General features: G+C 34.7%; 2 long non-coding RNA genes across 3 annotated transcripts; one reads left to right on the top strand and one right to left on the bottom strand.

The window, feature by feature from the left end:
* Positions 1-494: 494 nt before the first annotated feature.
* Positions 495-6170, bottom strand: LOC128982618 (uncharacterized). Of its 2 annotated transcripts, XR_008489699.1 has the most exons (4): positions 5992-6170; positions 4585-4813; positions 2190-2328; positions 495-916 (listed from the first exon to the last, which is right to left on the bottom strand). It is a non-coding gene; the product is annotated as an uncharacterized LOC128982618 (long non-coding RNA). The 2 variants fall into 2 exon arrangements; XR_008489698.1 differs by lacking the exon at positions 5992-6170 and having other exon boundaries at positions 4585-5832.
* Positions 6171-8360: 2190 nt separating this feature from the next.
* On the top strand, positions 8361-9393 carry LOC128983551 (uncharacterized). The gene is made up of 2 exons (XR_008489863.1): positions 8361-8766; positions 9283-9393. It is a non-coding gene; the product is annotated as an uncharacterized LOC128983551 (long non-coding RNA).
* Positions 9394-12228: the final 2835 nt, after the last annotated feature.

Raw genomic sequence — 12228 nt, 5'->3', positions numbered from 1 at the left:
ATCCTGGAAAATTTGAGATAGGCTAAAAATAAAACTGTATTAACACTGTGCTACATTTCTGGAGCAATCATTGAAATAACCGATTTGCAAACAAAGTAAACATAGAAAAAGTCATAGATCACAACCAAGTAGAAGAAATAGAAAAAAAGTTTTTTTCTTACACTAAAAACACTAAAAAAACAAGATCAGCTTTTTTGAAAAAAGATAAGACATTTACAAAATATTTTGATTATATCTAACTGTTATGTAGATCGTGAGTACTGTATTTCTATCATCTTTGAGTCGCCTGTAATGCTTCGCAATTGCTCGAATTTGAGCAACAGGTACACTAGTCATTAATAAAAACACAAACATCAGCTGTTATAAACTTTAGAATATTGTTATGCCTTATCAATAGTGTTTCATCAGAATATATAAAAAACAACATTTAATTTCATATAATTTTATTCATTTCAGTACATCAATACAGAAATAGCGATCTATACTAATATAAAGTTGGAAATGATTAATTTACCAAATATCGAAATATAAGAAGGTTTCAACTGACTTATACGATCCCCGCCCATAGATAGAACAGGCACCCTGCTAGTTAAATATCAAGATATCTCTTTTCACCCAAGACAAGGTCCATTAGTGGAAGTAATCATTTTAACAAACATAATAAACAGTTTTGTTTTTTACCAGGCAGAAGTACAAACAAATATTAAAAATTTAAGAAAACATCTTTATAAAAATAATAAAATTTTCTTAATTAAATCATCTAAATGAGAAACAAAATGTAAATAAAAGTATACTGGTATTCAAAATAAATATTAAACTAATCATTATAATGAATCTAAACTGATTTGTCTCCACTTCTTCAGCCTTCTCTCCCCCAACCTCCATGCCTCCATCGCCATCCACCCTGTCATCAGGCCTGGATATAACAGAACAAAAATTAATATTGAAAACTGTATTCTGAACAAGAAGTCTTTTTATGCAAACTTCTATTATTATTTAATGTGCTCAGTGGCGTACCTGGTGGGGGGACGCAATTCGCACCAGGTCCCACACCAACATAGGCCTCCAAATCAGGGCCGTATTACCCTAACGGCGGACACTGTGTGCATTTGCGAACAGGGTAAAATCTGTCCGTTTTGCGAACAACTTTAAGATGTCATACGTCAACTGTCCGTTTTGCGAACCCATATTTGAAACGACCCTTGAAACCCAAGATATTACCTGGAACGCGTAGCGATAGCCCTAGTAGCTTTTGAAGTTGGGTAGTTTTTCAACCGCTTTTGTGTTTGATCATTTACTCTATTGGTTTAAACGAAGAATAGTTAGCCAATTTGTCAACAAGATGTATTAAAATTAAACTAAAATATATAACAAATAACATGTTTGACATAATTTGGTTATGTGTAATCAGTTCAAACTCAAATCCCATACGTATGAATATCATTGAATTTCGTATAATCTTTTGACAAAAAATTCATAAATAATCTTTAGTATAGTACTTAGAAACCTACCTCATACTTAAACAATACCATAGTATAACTTTATTTAAAAGCAGCTAAATTAATATAATAATTTGTGAAAATGTTAAAACACAATACTGATCAAATATATATGGCACATGAATTCACTGTCAGAAAATAGAGTAAACTTACAAAAAAAAATTAATTTGTAATTTATAGTTTAAAAATACGACCCATTTGTTTTTGCTAAGTTTTCAATGATTGCTTTTTCATTTTCGTAGTTATTGAAATTTGGAACATTCTGTGATTGTGAATTAAAACTTGTCATTTTGTGTTGTCATAGGGCGTTGGAATTTATTGGCGTAACGAGATCTGTTTGGGTTTCTTTTGTATAAATTTTGAATAAATGGTTTGAACTACTGTACATTTTTCTACTTGTTTCAACTGCTTCTGTTGACAGGGCTATTCCATTTGTCTTAAAATTATTGCTGTTTCAGTACTAACCAAATGTAAACACTATGACATATTCAAAATAATTATAATTACTGCATGGTGTCAAAAAATATAGCCTACATTTCCTAAAAAACAAAGCAAATTTTTGGGCACCTCTCCAGTTAAAATGCTGGTTAAATACTAGTAATTCAGGAGGGTTATGCAACATAGGCTTTGGGGCAATGGACACGGCCCTGGATTTATAAGTATTAAATTTAAGTAAATGGCAAAACTTACCATAAGTTAGTTTTCTTCAATCTTAGTCTTAAACTCGCCCCATCCTCCATCTCCTCTTCCTCTGACACCTCTCCCCTGTATCCTCCAGTGTTGGAGGATATTAATTACAACACCCCCATTTTACTGGTAGGCTTCAGCTCTGTACAGAAATATTGCAAAAAAATAGTGTTATACAAATAATTTTGGTCTAACAAATAATACAAGTGTGTACACTCCTTTCTATATTTGCGATATTCAAATAGGTACACAGCTAATAGGAAAATGTTTGAGCAAATCTGGGTCAAGTTAGTACAAATATTAGAATTTGTAACAATAATTTGGTTTAGACAAAATAAATTGCTTCAAATATTAATTCATTGTTATTTCCTAATTTGCAAAAATGCAAGCTATAGCCTAATTAAGTCATTTCCAAACAACATGTTTCGAGATGTAATCCAAATAAATTTTAAGTAGGGGCCTAGTTTTAAATTGTTATAAAAAACTATAAATTTGCATACAGATTATAAATTATCCTCATGTTCCACCAAAAACTATAGTAACTAGTGGGCGAAGTGGCACTTTGCTACACATGAGAGAAATGCTTAAACGCAAGAGCCGTAGGCGAGTGTGGAAAGTATCTCGAGTGCAGCAAAGGCAGTTTGCACTTGTGTTACAAATTTTATTTTTCTTACAGTTATTATAAAACATATAAATAATTAGTCTTTCAAACTCTGTTCAACACGTTTATAGGTTAGGTTAAATCCAAACATTGGTGAAATGGTAAGCTGTACCAGTTGATTGTAGTCGTAATATCTTGAATGGGTAGCCAACTTATTTTCAAGTGTACGTATGTATTACGTGTCTAATAAAACCACGCTGTTTTGTGTTGTTTGGTTGGAATACAGGAGTGCTGCAAAAAAAGAGCGCGGTAAAAGTAAGTAAATGCAGCAATTAGCAACTTTCTGTGCTATAATAAGTACAAGGAAGGCCACTTTGTCAGGTGACAGTTGGAAAAATAATTCACATGCGCTTCATTTTGAAAACTGTGAATGACTGACTTAAACAACCTTTTTATTATTACTGTTATCATGTTAAAATGTGTAATTTTGCGCACAGGCCGCCTAGTTATTAGTTTATAACTAATGTAATAACTGTATACACACATTTTTTTGTCCTAGGACGCTACAGGCACTAGTCCGGAATTTTAATTCACATTTCACACTTCAGCCTAGGTCTAGAGCTGTGGTGTTCACAAAAAAATAATAATAAAAATAATAAATAAAATCCATTGGCCATCTGGCAGGATTTGAGCCCGGTACTGAAGTTCTGCTCGCTCCCCTAGGGTAAAGAATTTAGTCAATTGTAGGCATTAGGCAGGCCTATAAAATACGTAGAGGAGGCTATGACTTAGAGCATTGGAACGCCGATAAATATGATCAGCCATTAATATTAAACGGGGCCAATTGATGTGACATCAATAGGCCTATGAGCGAAGACAGAATTTAAATCCATGTGTGTAGCCCCTGAGCTGTTGGACATAATGTAAGACTAAATTACTTACGTAATTCCCGTCACAGCTCAATAAAATATGTCTATTCAGGACATGTTTCGGTGTTAAAACACCATCGTCAGCTTCAGGTACATAGTGTAGAGTTGATCAGTTGTTAACATCGTCAGAAGAATAAATAAACACAGTACGGACACGAATAAATACATAAAACAGTTAAACATTTAAAAAAAAAAACAGGCCTGTTCTAACAAAGATGACCGACCGCACAGGTAGCAAGGGACAGACTCTATCAGAAGACAGAATCATATTTATTAAATAAAGTTGTCACTTCCAATTGCTTGGTGTTGAAACAATCAGCTGTAGGCTTAAGTTACTTCACCCACAGTTCATTCCACTTGTTAATGTCATCCACTCTACCTTGACTATTCAAACATTTTGAGCGGTGATTAATTCCGTTTCAGTAATATTCATCTGCAGTGAAAAATAGTGGTCTTTGGATTCAGTACGTAAAAATCTACGCAGAGGATACGGGTCCAGTAACCGGACGTGGATTAGGCATCCGGCAGTTACTGTCATAACCTAACCTAACCAACCAAACTTGCTGATAATGAAAAAAATCGAATGAAGGTTAAATTCTGTCCATAAAATAAATTTATAAACGCAAAAAATTCAAACATAAGATATTGTGCAGTTAAGAATAAACCCACCCAATGGACAGTAGGCCTAGGACATAAAAATGTTCTTTCCATGATAACCCAACCTAACATAACTTAACCGCCACAAAGCGCTGTATTTCTGTAGCCTCCGGATAATACTTACCAAAGTACCCTACCGATTTGAACTTTGAATTACTCAGTTAACAAACAGCCTAGAATCTATCCCAAAGGAGAAAGAATATTGACTCACCTCACTTAAGTTATGGTTAGACCAAGGAACATTATCACAGCAGTATGGTAATTGCCTCCAGGGTACACAACTCTGGTCTCTCTTTCTCTCCCATCTGCAGTGATGTCGATGGCAATGTCGTCCAGAAAAGTTAGTCCTCTTAACTTATTGGTTCAAGACAATATTTAAAAAAGAGACCAATTTGGGTTCAGGTTAAATTACAGCCTTTGCTCCAGGATCATCTATAAAACTAACATTGAAGTCATCAGCAATGAATGATATAATCCAAGTCTAGTCTTACACCAAATACAAACAGCTCTAGAATATTTGACAGCACTTAAGTTTACGTCCTACACTCATTCCATTTCTATTTCTTTAATAGGCCTACTTTCTTTCTTATTACTTGGCAACCATACAAAGTAGGTCTAGGTATTTTAAGCCAAGTATGAATTAGTTATGGGATAACCGAATGGTTTCTATGACCGAATAATCAATCAGTTATTTTTTGCGTCAATCGGTTATTTTTAGTTGAATGAATCACCGAATCAATTTTAGTCATTAAGTATTCACTATCACAAACCACAAATAATTTTTATCCTATGGGAAACTGAATGGCATTTAGTCTTTCAGCGTCAATCGTTGATTTTTAGTCGGACGAATCGCCGAATAAATTTTAGTTACATTACCTGATGATGTGACAAACTAAATCAACTAAATCACCGAATCGCACAGTAAGACTAATTTAACCGAACCAGGATAAAATAACCGAATTAGTCTATTCAGCATCAATAACCGATTGATTCGGTTATTTTCATTCGGTGATTCCAACCACTAGTATGAATGGAGATGAGTGTAGGATGAGTGGAGCCATCTTGTAGTCTTGTTAGTGACTAAGACCGACATTCCTTAGACATAGCTGTTAATAGCCCAAACAGCTAATGGCAACTAAGGGACATACAGTTTATAGTGGAATCCGAACCACATTATTGCCTTGGTAGGTATAGGCCTATACGAATTGGTCTAAATACCAGGATAGTACTGGGGAGAGTCATAGTAAGTACTCACCGTGCGGACGTTAATCCACACCAGGGACTGTCGAATCCACAGTGCATGCCTAAATATCCACAATTCGTGACCTCCTAGTAGCTGGATTACAGGACAACGCCACCCGTCCCAGTCATATTGATTATTTCATTTGATAAACTTAGGCCTAGGCCTATATCAAGTTTGGCTAGTTAGGGTAAAACCTAACCTAACTAAAGGAATGGGGTACAGTTTCTTAACTGGGCTATGCTAATATCGATTGAAACTATGGGGATCATAATAGCCTAGAGATAATGCATATTCAAACATTTGCTACAATATTGCTTGATGATCCAGAATTAGCCTACGAATAAGCTGTATCTTAGGTTCTTGTTGGTGACTTACCTAAGTTAGTGTCTGGTAGGACTAATGTTATCAATCATGTTGATTAAGTTTTTTATCCTATAAAAATTAACTTAATTCTCATTATTCCTTAAAAACTATTGTTTGTAACACTCGAGTCATCTATTTTCTTGTAAACAAGGAAAGAAATAAAAAAGATAAATATTTACAATATAAAAGTTTTTTGTCAATAAATGGCCAGCTTGTAGATGCCCGTCGGAATTCGGAATCAAATATTGCGACTCGACTCGTGAGTTGAGGAACTGAACGATGAATTAGAACAACTCCTTTTCAAGAGTAGCTCCGAAGAACGGGAACTTGTCGATATACTGGGACTATTTCAGTGTCGACAAAGTGAAACTATTTCATTGTCGACAATATGGGATGTCGACAATTTGTGGTGTCGATCATTTGCGACGTCGGTTATTTGGGATGTCGGTTAAGTGGGAATATTCCAGTGTCGACAAACTGGGAATAATTCAGTTTCGATCAATTTCTACGGTTGTCGATATTATGGAACCCACCCTTCCATTTATGTGAATCAAATATAGGCCTACCATTGAGTTTGGATACTGCAAGTAGACTTTCCATTTAGATACGTGAACTAGACGTACCATTAATGCAGACTTTGAATAGGTACTGCAAATATGAATTCCATTAATGTGAACAAAATATACCATTAAGTTTGGATACTGCAAATTTGCACTCAATTTCAGTCATCTAAACCTTTTCAAATTTCCAAACATTCAGCAAGTACAATACAATTATTAATAAAAAGTTAGTCTCAATACATCGATAGACCAAACTTTAAAAAAAATTCAATGAAAAGAGCTGAGGTCAAAAACATGATTTATTTTCAGTCTGTACAGCGCGGTATGCCTATCGTCCAAGAGGCTTAGAGCCAGGTGATTAGGGTGGTTTTCAAGCATCTTTAGATATTTTACACTAATTTTTTTCTCTTCAACTATCGGAATTAAATAAAGTTAAAAAAAAAACTATCGGAATTCCACTGTCCTGGTGAAGTATAATATTAGGTGGCGTCCCCATCTCAATGATTGATAATTGATAATTAATTGATCTTGACACCACGGGGCTTGCAGGATGAATCTTAAAACTTTTGACTGAAATCATTGAATGATATTTATGTTTGAAATACTTGATATTCCCTACAGTTTAATTCCATAAGTCCAAATTGGCTTCCGAATTACTTTGTATGGTCATAGTTTATTTTCAGTGGTCAATTTTGATTTAATATTCAGGAGCCAGGAAAGATTTTTTAATTTTAAATTTAGATACATTCTTTAGTTTTAGATGTGATTTTTTCATGTTAATATTTTGTTAACCATCATGCCGAGATATGTCATTGAGGAATTTGGACATTGTTTAAGGTTACAGGAGGACAAGTACCTACCTAATCTGGTAGTGAAGGTCACATGAGTAGATTTATATTTGTTCTCATTCACTTTTATTTTCCATGTTTGCAACCATTCTTCTAAGTCATCTAGTGAATTTTGAAGATTAACTGAAGCTTAACTGAAGATTAACTGGATCAGGATGGGACGCTAAAATAGCAGTATCGTCAGCAAAAGTGGCCACAGTGGTATTCGCATTTTCAGGTAGATAGGCTAAACAGCTTAACATAGTGCAGGTCCGAAAGCACTTCCTTGGGGAATGCCATTTGGAATTGGGTACAATTTTGTAATGCCATCTCCAAATTTTACTCTGAAATATTTTCGGTTAGGTATGATTTGATTGCCATATAAAGTGTATGAGGAAGATTTAGTTTGAGTTTATAAAGTAGGCCAATGTGCCACACTTTCTCAAAGGCTTGGCTTACATCGATAAAGACAGCTGTGGCAATATTTTCTCCCCAATGTCTTCTTTATTTGTATCAACCAATCTATGTACTCGTTCACGGCCGCTTTTAACTCCAGGCCGCGGCCTTCGAAGTGGCAACGTCGCATGTAGGGTTGTAACAGCTGTTTTGTTTCGAAGCAGCTAATGGTATTTTTATTTATGAAAGCTTGGTTACTGGAATATGAAAATATTGACTCCGCTTTAAATGTACAAATAATATAGATTTTCAATTCATATTCTTTTGGTTTTCAATTCTGTATGTTTTATATATTTTCAATAATTTAATAAATTTTTTTCATAAATTTAAATTGCAAATTAATGAGCTGATGTCACCTGTCTGCCATGTTATCTTATGGGACGTCTGACACTAAACAACCCTACTTGCGACGTTGCCAATTCTACCAGGCCGCTGCCTTGTTGTTCTAGGTGGCCTTGACTTGTTCAACTGGCCCAGACAGCACGTGAGCTTGGACCAAACTTGGTTTTTACATATTTATGAATTGGTATGACAAACTTGGAGTTTGGAACCCACTACAAATTTAAAACAGCTTTGGTTAAGTGAACTTGTGTGAATGCGCCAAAACTAAACTTGTTTTATTTACATATATAACCTGGTTGGCCAAGTCCACAATTTAAACACCTAACCAGACCCACGACAAGCTTGTTCATGTGAGTCTAAAGTGAGCAGTGCCATATGACAAAAGAATTTTCCCTCCACCCCTACCCAGAACGCTCCTAAAACCTGTTTCTTTGTGCTGAACCACCATTTTTGTTGGATTTAGACTTCCTCACTCTCAGTTGTCAGTTCTCACTTATCTAGTTCTGGTGTTGTGAGTTACTCGTTTCGTTACTAGTTGTGAGTTTTGTTTATGGTTTTGATACCAAGACGAAGCAAAGAAGAACTAAGGGATTCCTGTAAAGGTAAGATTTAAACTCCATTGATAAAAAATATACTTGTGTTGGTTAGTCTATGATGATATAAGTAAGCTAAGTTAAGCAAACAATTAATTTCATTGCATCAAGAACCCGTAGAATTTTGTTTATAGCCTAAACCTTTTGTGCTTTAACCTTTGACATACTCAGCGCTTCACTGAATCGACAACGTCACTCACTATACTATACTCTAATAGTCTACTGCTGAACTCAACAGAACAGTGCCAAAATTTGTGTTTAACCTTAACCATTATAGTCAATGCCTTAACCTAGTCTACAGATAAAAACAGGCCAAACCATTAGTTTACGTATAAAAGTAAAAAAGTAAGAAATAAAAGTTTGATAACAATTTTAAAAACAAAGGTAAGTTAACACCCTGTGTTTGCAACACCAACAAATTCCAAATAATCAAATAACTATAATAACAAATAAAAATAATGAGAATGATTTAAATTATAAATTTTAATAAACCAAATAATTCTAATGCAATTGTATTTTTTATAGATCTTCTGAAGCAGGCGGTGGAGTTGATGGGTTCAGAAAAGAAGTTGAAGGTGAAGTGGAAGATAGTGGGCATTGTATTTATTATATTAATAAATTGTCTTGAAATGTGAATGTCTTGCTTTCTAAACCTCATATATAGGCCTAACCAATATTTTTTCAAGATCACTCATAAAATAGGCTTCATTTTATCATAAATCTTTCTTGGTAAAAAATTAATTATAAGAAAAAATGTGGGCTAGCAAATGAATGGTGTGACAAAGCTTATATGTTAAATAGGTATAAATTATATTACTATTACTACAGCCTATAATAATAATAATTATTATTATTATCTCTGATCATGACAGTAATTGAAGTATATAAAACTTCGTACCAAGTTCTGAGTGAGTCTATAGGTGTGAGCTTGTTTGCCCAAGTCTAAAATGTGCTAAAACCAATTCCAATATGAGTCTAGGCCAAGTCCAATATGAGCTTACTAAAAGCGGGCTTGGGTCTCCAAGACCCGAACAAGTCCATAATGAGCCTGTTTAATTTATCAGTGTGAGCTTGTTTGCCCAAGTCTAAAATGTGCTAAAACCAATTCCAATATGAGTCTAAGCCAAGTCCAATATGAGCCTACTAAAATTGGGCTTGGGTCTCCAAGTCCCGAACAAGTCCATAATGAGCCTGCTTAATCCATTAGACCCGTTTTGTATCCATCATTCCAAGCTTAGAGTGGGTTTGTGCCCATGAGTTCACTGTAGGTTTGGGGTTGGGACTTGGGTTGGACTTGGGGAGCCAAACCCATAACAAGTTGAACAACTGCCAACTTCGGTCTCTAAAACAAGTCAAAACCAAGCCTACAGACTTTGCTCCCTGAGTCTAAACCAGGCTTGGGAACTTGGGCCAATGGACTTGGAACAAGTTCCCAGCAAGCCCATTGTGCTGTTGGGAGTGGAATCTTTCCGTCAAAAGCCGAACTGATGATTTGGAATCAAGTTTCTGTACTTTACTTCTTCAAGTAGACGATTCAAAAAGAGCATCTAAAACAATTTAGACGTTATTGGAAGTACACTGATAGGTCGATATGAACTTGTTTGTTGGGGGCAGGGGGGCATTTGTAGGTACACGTGTATTCAATTTTACGTAATTTATTTTGAACATTGTAGACTACCATTTTAATATTGTTAAATATAACCTTTTGTGTTCTTTTATTTCAAATTATTTTATTGATAGTAAAATTTCTTAAATACTTGTGTATTTAAAAACCAAAATAAACTGTTATAAACTATAGGCTATGAATACAACCGTACTCAGTCCAGTCAATGAATGCTCAAAAGAGGGGTGTAGAGGACATGGAAAGGGGGAATTTTTTTTCTGCGGGAATGTGTTCGGGGTAGTTAGAAGATAAAAATACCAAAAGTCCCCGCCCCTAGCCCTGCTGCTTCAGCGGGGGGAGGGGGGGAAAGACCCCATTTTTTAGTTTTTTACTTCTACACTGAAAACCGTGCGTCGTACGGAAAAAAATGGTAAATTATAAAAAGAAAGATGATGAAATTCTCTACAAGGATGGTTATATTCATTTCTTATACATATGCATTAGTTTTAAAGATATTCTCAAAATAATATAACAACTATTTTATAAATTGATTTTTCAGACGTTTTTTTCCAAATAAGTTCATATAATCGATTATCCTGCTATTGTTTTACATTAGTAAGGATAGAAAACAGGTTTTGGATCACTAACCTATATAATATAATATATCCATCGTATATATTGTGTTAAAAATAGTTTATATAAATTTATTTAAGTTATGTATATTTGTCATGGAAACAAGTAATTTTGGCATAATTATTACACTAAAAATAAAAAAGATTATATTTGCAGCTACGTTTGTCCAGGTTTATTTATAACAATTACCGAAACCAAGTCTTTTAATACTATTGTTCATGATCTGACTCGCTTGGGACGAGAGGGTCCGACTTCTGTCCCAAAAACAGGTGCCATCTGGAACTGAGAACCACCATCTAGGACATTTCCATCATTCAATTCTTGTTGATTGGACTCAATATTGGCTATCGAAATGATAATGTGGTGTAGGCCTATATATTCTTTATCTTCCTCATTTATCAGGATGGGCATTCCATGTAAAAAGTTCCCTTAGCAGTTCTGGCATAACGGCCAACGAGGAACAATTATTAGACATTTAATTGCAGACATTTAATTTAACATAAATACTATTGGTTTGAAGATATTTTAGAGCTCAAATGCATATAAAACTATGTAATAATTATGCTTTAACTTCCAAATTTTTTAACGTCCAACCCCCCCCCCCCCTGAAATTAAATGCTGGGACCGTCACTAATACTGACTTTTTCAATCTGTAGCGTCTTTCTGTCTGCCATCTTCGTGCTGTTTTCTGAATTGCCATAGAATTGAACAGTGCAACCTTTTTGGTCTTTCTCATACTACTCTCATTAAATAAAGAGAAATGGAGCAAGTTCAAATCGTTAACAATCCTTTAAATCTTGATAGATTTTTTAACTTATACAAATCCGTTGAACAGAATTAAAGGTTTTGCTACAACGTTTTAATCATTGCAATATCGATGGTTGAACCAACAGAGGACAAAGGGAGAGCCATATTTTCCCGTGACAGCTTGTTGTCCGAAAATGATTACCATTTGATTAATTACTTACTGACCACGTAATAGAGCATTGTAACAGTTAACGGATTCATCTCTTACAAGCCTAGATGCTATTGACATGATGTCTTCAGTTTCAGGGAAGAGTGGGTGATTTTCAAATATTGCTGTCAGTTTAAAAATATATAAAATTTCATCATTTGTATAATTTTATCAAGGACAACTCTGTTTGGAAAACCAACTAACCTCAGAAATGTGGGGTTGGGAGTGCAAAAAGGTAATTTTTGTTTTCAGTTTTAACCAATGAACCACCTAACCCACG

This window comes from Macrosteles quadrilineatus, unplaced genomic scaffold (genome assembly GCF_028750875.1).
Source record: "Macrosteles quadrilineatus isolate MER2022 unplaced genomic scaffold, UCM_ALF_1.0 Scaffold_1__1_contigs__length_201487025, whole genome shotgun sequence".
Classification (NCBI taxonomy): Eukaryota; Metazoa; Arthropoda; class Insecta; order Hemiptera; family Cicadellidae; genus Macrosteles; species Macrosteles quadrilineatus.
This window is presented reverse-complemented; position numbering and strand designations above follow the sequence as displayed.